Raw genomic sequence first — 15800 nt, forward strand, 5'->3', positions numbered from 1 at the left:
CAAGTCTGATTTGGGTGCAAGTGGTGAATGATAGAAATAGCAGGCTCCCCAATCGCTTACTACATTTCTCCAAGTACCAGCTCACAAAATCTGCTTCTGAAGTTGATAACAGATCGATGACAGTCTAGAATGTCTTCCATGAAAAACGTTAGCCTATAGGCATGCTGAGTTGAAGAGAATTTGTGATCTTGTTGTTGAAAGAAACAATACCTGCTGTCAATAGTGGACAATGAGGTGTTGTCTTGACTAATTTGAAGATAAATTCTTGGGCGATTACGTGGTTATTGCGAGAAAAAATACGTAAGCATTACCTCGCACTTTATTGAAATCACGGATAAAATATTTAAACTGCGATCACCACATTGCGCTTCTCTTCTCTTGGTATCAATTCTGTAACACACATTGGTCCACCGGTTATCCATCCTACGCATTACGTGGCCTGTCCCGCTCAATTTTTTCTTCTTAATGTCAACTAGAATTTCGCCTGTCCCCGTTTGCCCTATGATCCACATCGCTCTCTTTTTGTCTCTTAACGTTAGGCCTAACATTTTTCCTTTCATCGCTCTTTGTGCGGTCCTTAACTTGTTCTCGAGCTTCTTTGTTAACCTCGAAATTTCTTCCCCATATGTTAGCACCGGTAGAATACAATGATCGTACACTTTTCTTTCGACAGTGGTAAGCTCCCACTAAGGATTTGGTAATGCCTGCCGTATGCATTCCAACCCAGTTTTAATCTTGTGTAAATTTCGTTCTCATGATCAGAGTGCCCAGTGACTAATTAACCTAGATAAACGTACTCCTTCACAGACTGTAGAGGCTGACTGGCAATCCTGAATTATTACATTTCCAGGGCATTGAACATTACCTTTGTTTTCTATTCAACGTCACTCTTATATTCAAGGCCACTCTTACACTTTGTCGGTTAAGGTCCTCGATCATTTGTTGTAATTCGTTCCCTTGTTGCTGCAGAGGACAATGACATCTGCAAACCGAAGGTTGCTGATATATTCGCCCTTGGTCCTCACCCCTAAGCCTTCCCAGTCTAAGATCTTAAATATTTCTTCTAAGCATGCAGTGAATAGCATTGGAGAGATTTTACCTGCTTGCCTTACCCCTTTCTGTATAGGTAACTTCCTAGTTTTCTTGTGGAGAGCAAAGGTAGCTGTGGAATCTTTGTAGATGTTTGCCAAGATATTCACGTATGCCTCCTGTACTACTTGATTACGCAATGCCTCTATGACTGATGGTATCTCTACTGAATCGAATGGCTTTTTATAGTCTGTGAAAGCCATATACAGAGGTTGATTTTACTCCGCCGATTTCTGGATTACCTGATTGATGACATGGATATGATCCATCGTAGAGTATACCTTGCTGAAGCCAGCCTGGTCTCTTGGGTGACTTAAGTCAAGTGTTGCCCTAATTCTATTCGAAATTATCTGATATTATATTTTCTTAAATTATTTTATAAAATATATTATCTAACACTGAAAGCAGGCCTAACGGGTGTATAATTCTTCAATTCTTTAACGGCTCTATCCTTATGGATTAGTATAATGTTGGCGTTCTTCCAGTTCTCTGGTACACGTGAAGGCGTGAGGCATTGCGTATAAAGGGCCGCAAGCTTTTCGAGCATGATATATCCTCCCTGGTCATGTCTTGTAAGGCCTCGTATAGACAGCTATACAAAGTAAGCATAGCAGTTGTATCGGCCGTATAAAGTTGTAAATGTTCAATAACTAACTAAATAAACAAGCACGGTGTCAGGCGCGCACAGGTAAACATCAGGACCATCGCGCTCGATGGCCGCGAGAGCTCTAGAAAACGCTGGAGTGAGAAAGCGCGCCAGCTGCTGCGAGCAAATTGACCTTCGCGCTGGCTCTTGCTTCAAAGTGAACTAAACGTTGAAAACGCAGCGCATACGAAGCTACCGGCTCTCGGCGAATGCAATTTGGCTCATCACAGATCGCTTTGAAGATGAGGTCCCCGCGGGCGCACACTTCGGCCGCGTCGCAGATCGCTTTCAAGATGAGGTCCCCGCGGGCGCACACTTCGGCCGCGTCGCAGATCGCTTTCAAGATAGCTTCGTGGGCAGCAGCCGGGAAAGCGGAAGCACCCCCCCCCCTTCCTGTCTCCATCGCCTACTCCCCGTGCCTCGCGCGTGAACGAAAACCGTGCGCTTGTGGCCGCCATCCTCTCTCGCGTGCGCGATATTAAGCTGCGGTTGCCGGCTGACACTCGCACGCTTGCACTCGCACATACAACGCACGGCGCGCGGCGACGATTTTATCACCGTTGCACTTTATACAAAACTTCACAGCGACGACGTCGACTACGGCGACGGCGACGGCAAAAATGCGCTTGGAGTGTCCATATAATTGATATCGCAATAAATTTTCACCGGCAAGCCTGGCAGAGCGCGACGTGCAAGTCGCAATCCCGGAGATTGTCCTTCTCCGCGAGAACTTTAGAAATCTACGCAGTTCGCGCGCACTTCGCTCGCCCTATAACTATATTGACACAGTGGTGGGGCTTCCGCATGGCGGGACGGCGCGCGCAAAGGTCGGCGCCATGAAAGAAAATGAAGCGCGTAACCTGCTCGTTCTTCTTCTGGCCCATCATTATAAGGACGCGTCTATTTCCAAGCCTCCGTCTTCAGCCTACGTTACATTTTTCTGGTGGAGGTACGGGGTACAGGCTACCGCTCCCAGATCGAACCCCTTCTTCAAGCCCAGCAGGAAGTCCGGTCATGCTGACTCCCGTTCACTTACGGACAAGCCATCGACTTCAAGGACTACCACCGCAGCATGAGCCTCTACGCTACCGCGTCAGAAGAGTGAGTACATCAGTGTCTTCTTCCTCAGCCGCACCGACCGAGGTCGTGCTTAACAAGCCGCGAATCCCCAAATCCTTCCATCGGGACACTATAGAGGATGTTGAAGACTGACTCGATCACTTTGAGCGTGTCACCGAATACAACTGCTGGGCTCCGGAGTGCAAGCTACGCAACCCCTACTTTGCGCTCGAGGACTATGCGCGTACATGGTTTGAGAATCGTGATGCGGCCCTATTGACTTAGGACGAATTCCGACGGCAACTAATCAGCACATATGCAAGCCTCGATCGCAAGGAGTGAGCTGAATCTGCAATTCAGGCGAGAGTACAGCGGCCGAACAAAAGCGTAGCAATGTTTGTTGAAGATATGTGCCGACTTTTGCGACGCGCGGATCGGTCCATGCCGGAAGAAAAGAAGTTCAGGAACATAATGCGCGGTGTCAAGCAAGAGTTATTCGGTGGCCTGATACGCAACCCACCAAAGACCATTGCACTGTTTCTCGCTGAAGCTATATCAATGGAAAAGGCACTGCCGCAGCGAACAAAGCAGTACAACCGCGACCTGTCTACCCTATCGCGTGACTCTCTCGCTGCACCCTTTGACAATACCGACATCTACGGGAGCTCATAAGGGTTGTTATTCGAGAAGAGCTCCAAAAGCTTCAGGTGACTCCGGCATCAGTAACGCGACTTGCTCTGGCTGAGGTTGTCCGGGAGGAAATCAGGCAGGCAGTTCAAGTCCCAGATCGAAGCGAGACACTACAGCACGAGGTATGGCAGCCACAGCCTTGCATATCGTATGCGGAAGCTGCGCGAAGTACGTTGTCGCCGATTTTTCACGGTGTGAGCGACATCCCGGACTTTCATGGTGTTAGCGCCGTTGAACAAGCAACTGGCGACTTCAGGCCTCGCCACACGTCTTTCATGGCTGAAGTCCGACCACCCCGCAAGAGCGACGTATGGCGCACTGCAGACTGGAGGTCCTTCTGTTTTCAAAGCGGTGAAGCCGACCACCTCTACAGGACATGTCGTTACCGCCGAGCTGGGCTCCATGGATTGTCAGTTAATGCGCCGTGCCCGCGCAATGGCGACCGCCCCCTGTAGATTGAAGCCTACCTTGCGGACGATAGGACTTCGTTTGCCCCACAATTCCGTGAGCCCCGGTCACCGTCACCAGCCCGAAACAGGTCTTGCAGCCTCCTCTTCAGGCCGAGCGTAACAAGGAATCGCTCACCCAGCCCTACCACTCGGGAAAAGTGAGTCCAGCGACCTGCGGAGGTGATGTCGCCGACATTGCGAACGCTGAAGATCCTCCACTACGAATATGACGAAATTGAGACGCAGGGCAAGCAGTGCAGTTCGGTGTCGGTACCTTGCGACATACCAGTTAACATAGATGACCACGAGGTCATGGCGTTAATCGACGCGGGTGTGGACACGTCTGTTATGAGCCAGAATCTCGCGCGTATACTGAACGAAGTTTCGACACAATAACCCGGGACTCAGATTCGTACTGCAGGAGGGCACCTCATAACTCCAGTGGGCCGGTGCATGGCACGAGTCAACATTCAACGCTTCCCATACGTCGGCGACTTCGTCGTTCTTCCTGATTGTTCAAAGGACCTTATAGTCGGCATTGATTTCCTTCAGGCGAACGGTACTATCATCTACCTGCAAGAGTCTACGTTCAGCTTCGCTACTACGCAAGCCAAAGCGAACAGTAATGACAACGACCATGACATCGCGCTTCGTGTAGCTAATGATCACGTCACGTTGCCACCCAAGAGCAGCGTGCTTACCGTTGTCCGATGCGAAATGGAGGTCGACGCCGAAGCAATTGCTGAGGCAAACATTCCCCTGCTTCTTGAACGCAACGTTTGCATAGCCAGAGGAATTCTTCAGGTGCGAAACAAACGTTCAGTCGTTTTGCTAGCAAACTTTAGCAACGAGTATCGGCATATACCGCAAGGAACAACAATTGGCTTTCTTCGCGACATCATTGACGTTACTGATATTGGCACATTGGAAATCGAATCGTCTCAGCAATAGGAGTAAAAATTGGAGTAAAAAAACAATCGGAGCAATCGGCATAAAACAACCAATCACGTTAACGTTGCTCTGCCAGACCATCAGAAACACCGTCTACATAGTCTTGTGAATGAATTTGCCGACTGTTTTTCAAAGTCGTGCAAAGTACGGCGCACGTCTATCACAAAGCGCCACAGTATTACGGACGAGTCAGCATGCCCTGTTCGACAGCATCCTTATATACAGAGTGTCTCCAGTGTAAAGGGAAGCGATCAAGCAGCAGGATGCTCCAAGACGGCGTGATCCAGCCGTCCACAAGCACGTGAGCCTCCACTCTAGTGTTAGCCAGAAAGAGAGACAACACATTACGCTTCTGTGTAGATTACAGAAAGTTAAACGGTATCACCAAGCGCGATGTCTATACATTGCCACGCATCGACGATGCATTGGATCGTCTACAACATGCAAAGTTTTTTTCTTCGTTGGATCTTTAATCCAGGTATTGGCAAGTTGATGAACAGGATCGTGAAAAAACAGCGTTGTGACACCTGACGGGCTTTATGAGTTCAAAGTTCTCCCCTTCGGTCTCTGTCCCGAACCTGCCACCTTTCAGCGGATGATGGATACCGTGATTGCTGAACTCAAATGGCAAACCTGCCTCGTATACTTGGATGACTTCGTCGTGTTCTCGAGCACCTCGCACGACTTGAGAGCATCCGCGCTGCAATCCGTACTGCCAACCTCACCATCAAGCCTGAAAAAAATGCTACTTTGGGTTCCAAGAGCTCAAATTTCTTTGCCATGTCGTTGGTCCTAAAGGCTTCCGGCCAGACGCCCACAACTCAGCTGCCGTCGCCGAGTTTTCACCACCCACAGAAAAGAAGGCTGTCCAACGCATCCTTGGTTTTTGCGCGTATTATAGGCGCTTCGTCGAGGGATTCTATAGAATTGCGGAGCCTCTGACACTTCTTACACGCCATAAAATTGTAACGTAGACTGAAGACGCCTTGCAAGACACTGCCTATCACGCACTCGAATGTGGTAGGCACGTTGCACAGTCCTAAAGGCATCACGTTGAATTCGCAGAGGCCGTCCGCAGTGGCAAATGGCGTTTTCTCTATGTCGATTCGTGCATTAGTATTCGTCAGTAGTCAGATCGAAGATCATGACTGGAGAAGCAGTCCGTAGCATGCAGCGAGTCCAATACGTGATTAACTCATGGCAGGGACTAAACGCCTTTGCGAGTGCCTTTGTTGAGGGCGTGGTAGTCGACGCAAAATCGTACTGAGCCATCCTTTTTCTGTGCAAGAACCACTGGAGAAGGCCAGAGACGGGAAAAAGGGCGTATTCTGTTCTATCATGTCAGACACATTTTTTTATAATCTTGCGCTCGGCAAGAGACACTCTATATTGACGGCGCTGAATGGTGCGTGAGAGATCGCAGTGAAAGTGATGAGTGGCGACAGGCGTCTTACCGAGAGCGGCTGAATGAAGGTGGAACAAGGCACCTTATTTTTTTCCAAGAAATCGAGTATCTTCCAGACCGAGTGGGAGAAAGGTCTCAGCTTATAGAACTTCTCAGAAGAGAGGAAGAGCCCACAGGAGGCGAAGTTAACTCTGTCGTTGCAACAGTAAGAGCAACGAGGACAACGGGTTGAGTATCAGTAGCGCATGTTATAGTTGATCCACGGGGCAACAATGAAAGGGTCGGGAGTACTAGTTTTTCCATGCAGTCAGCATTGCACACTAATCCGAGAAACGAAGAAGACTGGAAAAGAAAACAATACCTCTAGATGAGATACCAATTCCTCTAGAATACGTCACCATGTAGAATATCGGTGGAACGAACGGCGATGACGTGTTCTGTACGAGGCCAAAGTACTTAATTTGTGGCTGCTACAAGACGGCTATGCTCATTATCTGTTGAATGGCATTGGTGGCTGGTGTCGGTAAAGGATAGGAAGCGGTAGTGTCACTCAATAACGCGGAGGTGGACGACAGGAAATCTGTAAATTAGTTTGTGAGTACAATCACGTAGCACCGGAAATAATACCCGATGACGGATGCCATCAATAGAGACACGTGCAGTACATTGCACGATCGAGTGAATTCTGGCATCGTTTGCTCCACGCAAAGGAGCGCTGCAGTATGGCGTGGTGGCTTTTCGTAGACGGGAGCATAAATCAACATGAATAATGAGAAGTGGTGGCACAGGCGTCAATAAGAACTTGGACGCGAACACCTACAAACAAAGAGGACGGGTAGGGTGCCAAGCAGAGTAGTATGGTAAAGCACGGACCAGTGCCAATACTGAAGCCACGAGTGTGTGTGCAGATGGTGTAGTCACAAACATGGTTGTAAGTGGAGACATCGCGGGCCACGTCAGCATATGTTACTGCAGGAGCGTCGGTAGCGTCAGAACATATGGCACGGGGAGTAGACGCGAGCGCTGTCTTAATGATCGCGTGCAAGCTACAAGCACAGGAAGAGGTTTTCGCGTGGAGTTGCTCACGTAAAATAGTGCGGATCAAAGTGCGCAGGTCCGTAGCTTCAGGGAGACGACCGCCATACGTGTATGCGTGAAATCGAACAAATTGCAGTTCGTGAAGGCGCTGGTACATGGTGATGATATCATCACGATCGTAGGGTTCTCTGTAGGCAGAGCGTTGAAGCCATTAGTGCTGACAGCTTTGATGATGTGTGGAACGCGGTCGCTTTCTGACATAGTGAAGCTTACACACATGCACAGAACGAGTACATCAATGTAAGACGTGTACGATTCTCCGGAAAGTGGAACACTCTGTTCGAGCTTCTTTAGCGCAATTTTAGTGCGAATAGCAGAAATGCCAAAAATAGCAAAAACGTTTTGCGTGAAAGTGCTCAAATCAGGGACTTCGGGCTGGTGGTTCAAGAACCAAGTTTTAGCGGCGTCTGATAGGTAGAAACCGACGTTGCGGAGTTTATGAGAATGGCCCCACCTATTGTAATCGCTGACTCTATTGTAGTTCCCGAGCTAGTCTTCCCCGCGTAAGGCAGCGAACACTTGAGGGTCGCGCTGACGGCTGGTGATGGTCCATACGGAAGAAGGTGACGCAAAGACGGCGGCGTCAGTTCCAAAGGCTGGTTCTTGAATGACCATTGCAGAAAGCGTTAGGGTGATGCGACGACCCAAGCGGAGCTCCAGAGAGAAACGATGAGACGACTTGGCGATCGAGAAGCGTGTCCTACGTGAGCATTTTCGGTGTGCGATCAAGCAACCCAGGGGGCTGCTCCGGAATTGCTCTGCCATGAATGTATAGAGCTCTCTGTGAAGATCTCCTACAATACAGCCTTCCTAATCTACAGGGTATTTCCAGTCAAACATAAAAGCATTCACTGGTGCGCAAGCAAAAGCCCCGCGGATGTGCCTCAGCCTACCGAAAAAAAACCATCAAATGTAGGAACTCTTGCAGAATCCAGACGCCTATCAATTCCAGCGCTTCTGCAGCAGGAGTTTGTTTGAGTCCATGTGTGCTCTGCTGCGAAGGTGCTGTGTCATCCGCTTGTTCGGAGAGCGGTCCTGTCTTGCGGAGCTTGCACCCGGCGGGTTATCAAAGCCCTTCTATGCCGACAGAGCCACTGAGAAATTTTCTTCGTGGTCAATTGTCATATTTAAGTGTACGTTCAAGACCAAGAGAAATACTTCCAGTCCTGCGCTGACATATTTTGCTATAGAGCATATTAACACCACATAGAGGGCTCACCATCATATTTACACTGATGGCTCCGTTACGTCTACATCATCTGCCATTGGTGTGTGGATCCCGTCTGTGAGTGTTACCATCTGTGCCACTCTTAGTCACCGCATTTCAGCAACAGCCACTGACCTAGGTGAAATGCGGGCAGCTTTTATTTACATTACAGACCCGACAGGTGGGTCTTGGGTCATCTTCACCGACTCTAGAGTGGCACTCCAGTGTCTGAAGTCAATACAAACGCTGGAACAACTCGTCATAGAAATAAACGCAAATGCAATAAGGCTGCCAAGTGCATCACAGCGCTGTTCTACAGTGGTTACCAGCCTACCGCGGACTACAAGGCAACGTTCAATCTGACCATGCTGCCAAAGCTGTACACGACTCTTCGAGTGAAATGGTCCAAGTACCTTTCCCTTGAAAAGACGCGATGACACAGGTATATGCACACGCTTGGCGTTTCCAGCGATCCCCCTTGACAAGCCAATAGTACGCACCCCTATACAAAATTGATCCATCGTGTGACTTTTACATCCCGCGACGCCTCAATAGAGAAGACCTAACATGCCTACACGGCATCAGACTCAACGTGGCCGACACGACCTACTTCAGGTGCAAGGTTCAACTGACGGACACGCTAGTGTGCCCTGAATGTAACACCACTGAAGACCTGCAACATGTTCTGTGCGACTGCTGCCGCTACGCGTCAAAGAGACAGTCTTTGAATGTGGCAATACACGTGCAACGGGACTCGACCTTGGAATTGCGGCACATTTTCACCCCATGGCAAAGCACCACATCCCGGTTGCGCGCCATGAAAGCGCCGCTGACGTTCCTGCGGGCCACGAGACTTAAGAAAACTTTGTAAATATCAATATAGTGCATATGTATACTGTATGTGCTGGTAAGTGTTCATCACAGTATATATCATAATCACCCGGCACCCGCATGTCAGGCGAACCGCCAGAGTATCATCTCCAGCATATCATTAAAGCTTGTATCTCTCTTTATTCTCGAAGAGAACCCGCCGTGGTTGCTTAGTGGCTATGGTGTTGGGCTGCTAAGCACGAGGTCGCGTATCGAATACCGGCCACGACGGCCGCATTTCGATATGGGCGAATTGCGAAAAACACCTGTTTACTTAGATTTAGGCACACGTTAAAGAACCCAAGGTGGTTCAAATTATTGCGGAGTCCCCCACTACGTCGTGCCTCATGATCAGATCTTGGTTTTAACAGGCAAAATCGCATACTTTCGTTTTTTATAAGACCGGATGCTGAGCCCCGACGACAAAACATCGTGGCTCACGGTGGTAATAATGTGTACAAATGGGGACGATGAGATGCAAACATTGCGCTCACAATATATATATATATATATATATATATATATATTGTGATCATGTGTGTTAAGACATTGTAGCGTCCAAGCGTGTAAAAGGGACGTGTGGATCAAAAGGAGGAAGGAAGAGGAAAACGATGACTGTGCAGCGGCCATTCCTGCTGTTCGTGGCCTGCTGTTTCTGCTCTCGCACGCCTAAATTAACCCCTTTTCCCCGTGCTTGTAACCAATTGGTGGACGGTGCGGGGTGCACCCCGTAACCACGGAGCTTCTACAACTTCGCCAAAGCCGCCGACTTGCCGGACATCGCCCACCCTCATCTGGCATGCCTGAATACGCCTGCCAGATTCCCGACGGCTCTGACGCGGCTTCAAGGCCAGCACTGGTGTTCCGTGGCAATACTACCGGGTGCCACTCACTTTCGGAGGAAAAGCCGGTGAACATGCCGATGAGTGGCTCACGAACTCGGTCTCATGGTTGGAAGTCGACCGCACAGTTCTCAAATGTTGTGTTTTCCCTTACCGACACAGCGTTCATCTGGTATGAGAATCACGAAGACACGCTCACTTCATGGGAGCTTTTCGTCGAAGAGCTAAGAGCTTGTTTTGGAGACTCTAGTGCAAAAAAGAAACGCGCTGAACACACGCTTTCGCAAAGGGCTCTGGTTCCGGGCGAAACCTGTACGACTTATATTGAAGAAGTGCTAAAACTGTGTAAAATAGCGAACTCCCAAATGTCTGAAGATGACAAAGTTGGACATTTGTTCAATGGAGTAGCTGAAGACGTCTACAATTTTTAGATCGGCACAGAAAGCTTGGAATCCGTGCCTGAAATCATTCGTGACTGCCGGACCTTTGAGACGCTCAAGATGCGACGGATTATACCGAAGTTTGGTCGCCTGGCTAATGTCACAACGGTGGTAAGTGTAGAGCCGAGCTCATGTGTTGACCTTTCATCCACAATACGGCAGATTGTTCGCGAAGAGTTGCTCCATCGGGAAGAGATGTACCGTCGCACACCGGCATCACTGGTGCGCACTCACCACACGAGATGAGAAACACGGCCGTTTCGACCGCATGGCAATCGATGGTTGACGCAGTGACCGTTGAGTATAGGTCTACCCCACAAACGAGAGGGACCATGAGCTATCATGATCATGACTACGACCAACGCCCTCGCCGCACACACGCCTCCCGGCGGCCGATGCCAAACCATGATGAATGTGACCCACCTGCTGGATATGCAGTCGACAGCAACATGCGTGACTACATGGAGGAACATCAAAATTTGCGACATCTGCCGGTGTGTTTCCAATGCGGTGTCGCGGGCCACATAGCGAGGTTTTGCAATCATCGTCCAACAACGTGGAATGGTCGATCCAAGTTTTCAGCAAAGACCACACTTCCTTTGAGGACAACACAACTGCCGTACAAACCCCTTGGTCAGCTGGCGCTCTTCCCGGCAACGATTACTGGCAGAGAAGGTTTCGGAGCCGCTCGCCGGCAACTGACAGGAGTTTGACGCCACCACCATCCGCTCGTGCACCTCGTTTACGTCAATCTACATCGCCAGTGCGCCGCTCTACCTCGTCTTCGCAACCGGAAAACTGGCTAGCGCGGCCGATGGCGGTGAGATCGCTCGACACGTGCTATCGACAGAAATTCCCCGTGCAGTTGCTATGATTAAGAACAAAGTGAATGTACTTGGGCGCGAAGTTGTATTTCAGTAGGACCAGGCTGCAACGTTTTGTGGAGTGAGCGGCGAGTCGTTACGCCCTGTTTGTGTGTGCACTTCAGAAGTCTCCTTGGCTGGTGGAGTTCTCGCGACGGAATTTGTAGTTATTCCCCGATCGACGCACGAAGTGATCTTGGGCATCAACTTTTTGTGACAGTGTGGTGCGACCGTCGATTGTCGCACGGGGCAAGTTTTCGTCGATGGCCATGTTTCGTCCGGGCTCTTAGAGAACACTTGCAGTCAAGGTGAACTTTGTGTATCTGCGATACTGTTGCCTGCGTCCACCTCTGTGGGCGTGCCGGTTGTATGTCACGATGAAGTTCCAGGCAGTTTCGATGCCTCCGTAGCGCCAATGCATCTAAATTGTGTGAGGAAGAACGTTTTTGTCCCTCATTGTGTGGTATCCATCGGCAACAGGCGTGCTGGCTTGTGGACGACCAACTGCTCAGCAGAACCCGTCTTGTTTCCAGACGGCTTGAAATTCGCCTATTTTACATAATACACATCTTCGTCCGTCGCCGTACTAACAGAGCCGCCGTGTGAACCTGCTGACCTTCGCCACGTCGAGGCCAAAAAGCTTCTGTCCATGATAAACAAGTCGCTCAGCAAAAGGGAGCGCCATACCTTGCTGGATACGCTTTCTAAGCATCTGTGAGTGTTTGACATTGCAGTCTGGAACACGCCATACTGTCGATAGGGGATCTGCGCGCCCGATCAAGCGCGCAGATCCCCTATCCGCCTTATCGCGTTTCGCCCAACGAGCGCAAGATAATCGGGGAAGAAGTGAGCGACATGATGAAAAATTGGATAATATAAGAGTCCTTGGGCAGCTCCGGTCATACTCGTCAGAAAGAAAGACGGTAACTGGAGATGTTGCGTAGATTATCGAAAATTAAACGCCGTGACTAAGAAGGATGTCTATCCACTGCCCCGGATTGATGATGCAATTGACTGCCTTCATTCGGTCTCTTACTTTCCTTCAGTGGACCTACGCTCAGGATATTGGCAAATCCCGACGCACCCCGCAGACAAGGCGAAAAGAGCCTTCATAACCCCGCATGGATTATTCGAATTCAATGTGATGCCATTTGGGTTGTGCAATGCTCCAGCAACCTTAGAAAGGTTCATGGACACCATTCTGCGTAGGTTAAAGTGGAACATCTGTATGTGCTATCTTGAAGACGTTGTTATATTCGGACGCACACTCATTGAGCACAATACGCGCCTGGCTATTGTCCTCGACTGCTTCAAAAACGCTGGCCTCGTTTTGAACTCCAAGAAATGTAACTTTGGTGACCGTCAAACCCTTGTACTGGGTCATCTGGTTGACAAAGACGGTATCCGGCCTGATCCTCTCAAGATGGCAGCTGTTGCGGCATTCAGTGCACCGCAGTCAGTGAAGCAACTTCGTAGTTTTCCGGGTCTTTGCTCTTACTTTCGCCGATTCATTCCTGGTTTTGCTGACGTCGCCTATCCTCTGACAAATATGCTACATAATGACGCACGGTTTGAGTGGACACCCGAGTGCGATTCTGCCTTTCGTCAGTTGAAGTTCCTGCTGACCTCCCGACCTATCCATCGCCACTTCAATCCTACTGCGCCGACAGAAATCCACACAGATGCTAGTGACGTTGGTCTGGGTGCCGTCTTGGTCCCACGCTATGACGATGGTCAGCACGTCATTGCTTATGCAAGCCGCTCATTAAGCAAACCTGAACGCAATTACTTGGTGACAGAGCAAGAATGCCTCGCTGTAATCTTTGCGGTTCAGCGATGCCGCTCTTACTTGTACGGACGCCCATTCCTAGTCATCACAGACCACCATTCCCTGTGCTGGCTCGTGAACCTTCGCGACCCTTGTGGTCGCCTTGCGCGCTGGGCTTTGCGGTTGCAGGGATATAACTTCACTGTGTCATACAAAAGTGGCCGAAAACATGCTGGCGCAGACTGTATTGCCCGTATTTCCCGTATGCCGCTTACCACGACGGACTGCGACGCAGACGATTTTGATAATCTCTTTGCCTCTGTGACACCCGCTTTACTGATATCAATGCGTTCAAAGCAGAACAACGGACAGACAGCAAATTGGAGCCACTCTTCACTTCAGCCCGTTCTATTGCAACAAGCAGCTACTATGTACCTGAAAGGTTCCTGTACAAAAAGGAGGAAGAAGTTACCGGCGGAGCAGGCGGACGCATCTCACCTCGGCTCCGTATTTTCTTTCTTGAACTGCGGTGTCTTTTGAGTCGCACCTTAATGAAAGTGCGTCGACCGGATGCATGAAGTTGTGTGGACTACCGGGAACCCAAATTCCGAGGTAGGGGACCGCTTTTTCCTAATTTAGAGGACTCTTTTGTGCCCGAGAGGAGCGCCCGCCGCTGGGCCTAACGTCGACTTCGGCCTTGGCTGGGGGAGCGGTAGGCCCAGCCCGAGCCTCGGTGAAGCCACCAGCGGAACATCGAACCATTGGTGATTACGCAAGTGAGCATTCACCCAAAATGACTACCGCTATGCGTGTAGAGGTGGACGGCATCGAAATTTCGCCGGACCAGTGCACAAGAGCGCAAGGCTGGAAAACTGCTGGCGAGAGAGTCAGGCAAAAAGGCATGGGCAAGCTAGGTCTAAATCCCGTACTTCAAACGAGCCAAGATGGCGCCAAGGCCACGGCTGATGTCAACAGCCGGAGCAACAACCTCGGCGGTGGCGCCCCTGGCAGCGATACACGTCACTCAAGGGCGAAACGTGTAAACAAGGGCAAATTGTTGAAGGGCGCGCGCATGCCAGACTTGCCGCGCGGCGACATAAAGATCGTGTTACGACCACGATGTGGGCTCCACGTGAGCGAAGTGACCCGCGTTGAACTAAGTCGTGCAATTGCGGCGGCGGCACAGATCCCCGCTAATGAAGCAAGTGAAGACGTCGTGTGCCTCAACCTCCAGCAGAATATTGTCGTGGTGAGCACCTCCAAGAGAGAACACGCCGATCGATACGCTGCCGTAGGAAGGATCGACATACGCGGCACGGCGCACGAAGTACCTACGAAGCGGCCCCCCACGGCACGGTGAAGGGCGTCATAAGGGGCATCCCGCTCGAGGATACGGCCCAGGAGATTCAGGACAATGTTGTGGACAAGCATAACCCAACGGCCCTACAGGCAAACCGAATCGGTAAGACCCGATTAGTCGTCATTGCTTTTGAAGGGCACAAAGTACCCAATTACATGAAATATGGCAACCTGCTCACGGAGTGCACGTTGCACAGAAAACAAATCGACGTATGCTATGCGTGCGGAAGAGTGGGCCACAGAATGGATGTGTGCCCGGATCCTTCGAACACGATCTGCCGAGGGTGCGGAATCGCCAACTCCGCCGAAGACCACGGATGTGTCCCGAAGTGGGGCCTGTGCGGAGGCAATCACCTGACCGCGACCAAGGCCTGCAGAGCCCGCTTCAAGATGCCCTACGTCATCCGCCGGCGGCGCTGGGCACGGCGCCGAGCGGAGGAAGAAGACGCCGGGAGAATGAACCAAGACAAGAGAGGTCCTGCTGGCGGACCCCGCCGTAGCGCTTCCAAACAATGGGGCCGGTCACAAACGCCGGTCCGCAGCAGCAGCAACAACAGTGGCAAGGGAAATGGCCGCCAGAGTCGCTCCCGATCAAAGACACCATCCGGGGGCGGCAACGGCGGAGGCAACCGCCGTTCGTGTTCCCGGGCCAGTTCGAGCTCCAGGGCCAGTTGGAGGTCCCGGAGTGAGTCAACCGGACGCCGAGGGATCGCCGAGAAAAAGGTGGGCTGGACAAACAGGTCTCCCGTCGCTCGAACCAGCGACACTGAATTCCCACCCCTCCCCCCCTCCCAACCCCTTAACTTACAAACGAATCCGCAAAAGGACAGCAGCGAAGTGACAGAGCTTAAGAGGATCATAGAGCGCCAAAACGCTCAGATCCAGGAACAGAACGCCCAAATACGGGCTCTTATGAATAGGATTGAAACGTTGGCGAGTAACGGCAGCTCGGCAAATACAAGACCCCAAAACAACACCACGGCGGCAAACAACGCCGGAGGCTTGCGCAAGGTGCCGCGGAGGGACCCCCCCCCCTCGCCCCGCCTAGGGCGGACGGCGGGAGA

At 50.8% G+C, this 15800-nt stretch overlaps 2 protein-coding genes across 3 annotated transcripts in view; both read right to left on the bottom strand.

Moving 5' to 3' along the window:
• Nucleotides 1-15800, bottom strand: part of LOC119458471 (3-oxoacyl-[acyl-carrier-protein] reductase FabG) — a 463543-nt gene that overhangs the window by 175195 nt on the left and 272548 nt on the right. The gene's annotated exons all lie outside the window — the stretch shown is intronic.
• Nucleotides 1-15800, bottom strand: part of LOC125946981 (cytochrome P450 2C8-like) — a 96671-nt gene that overhangs the window by 73973 nt on the left and 6898 nt on the right. The gene's annotated exons all lie outside the window — the stretch shown is intronic.

The sequence above is a fragment of the Dermacentor silvarum genome, chromosome 7 (assembly GCF_013339745.2).
Source record: "Dermacentor silvarum isolate Dsil-2018 chromosome 7, BIME_Dsil_1.4, whole genome shotgun sequence".
Lineage (NCBI taxonomy): Eukaryota > Metazoa > Arthropoda > Arachnida > Ixodida > Ixodidae > Dermacentor > Dermacentor silvarum.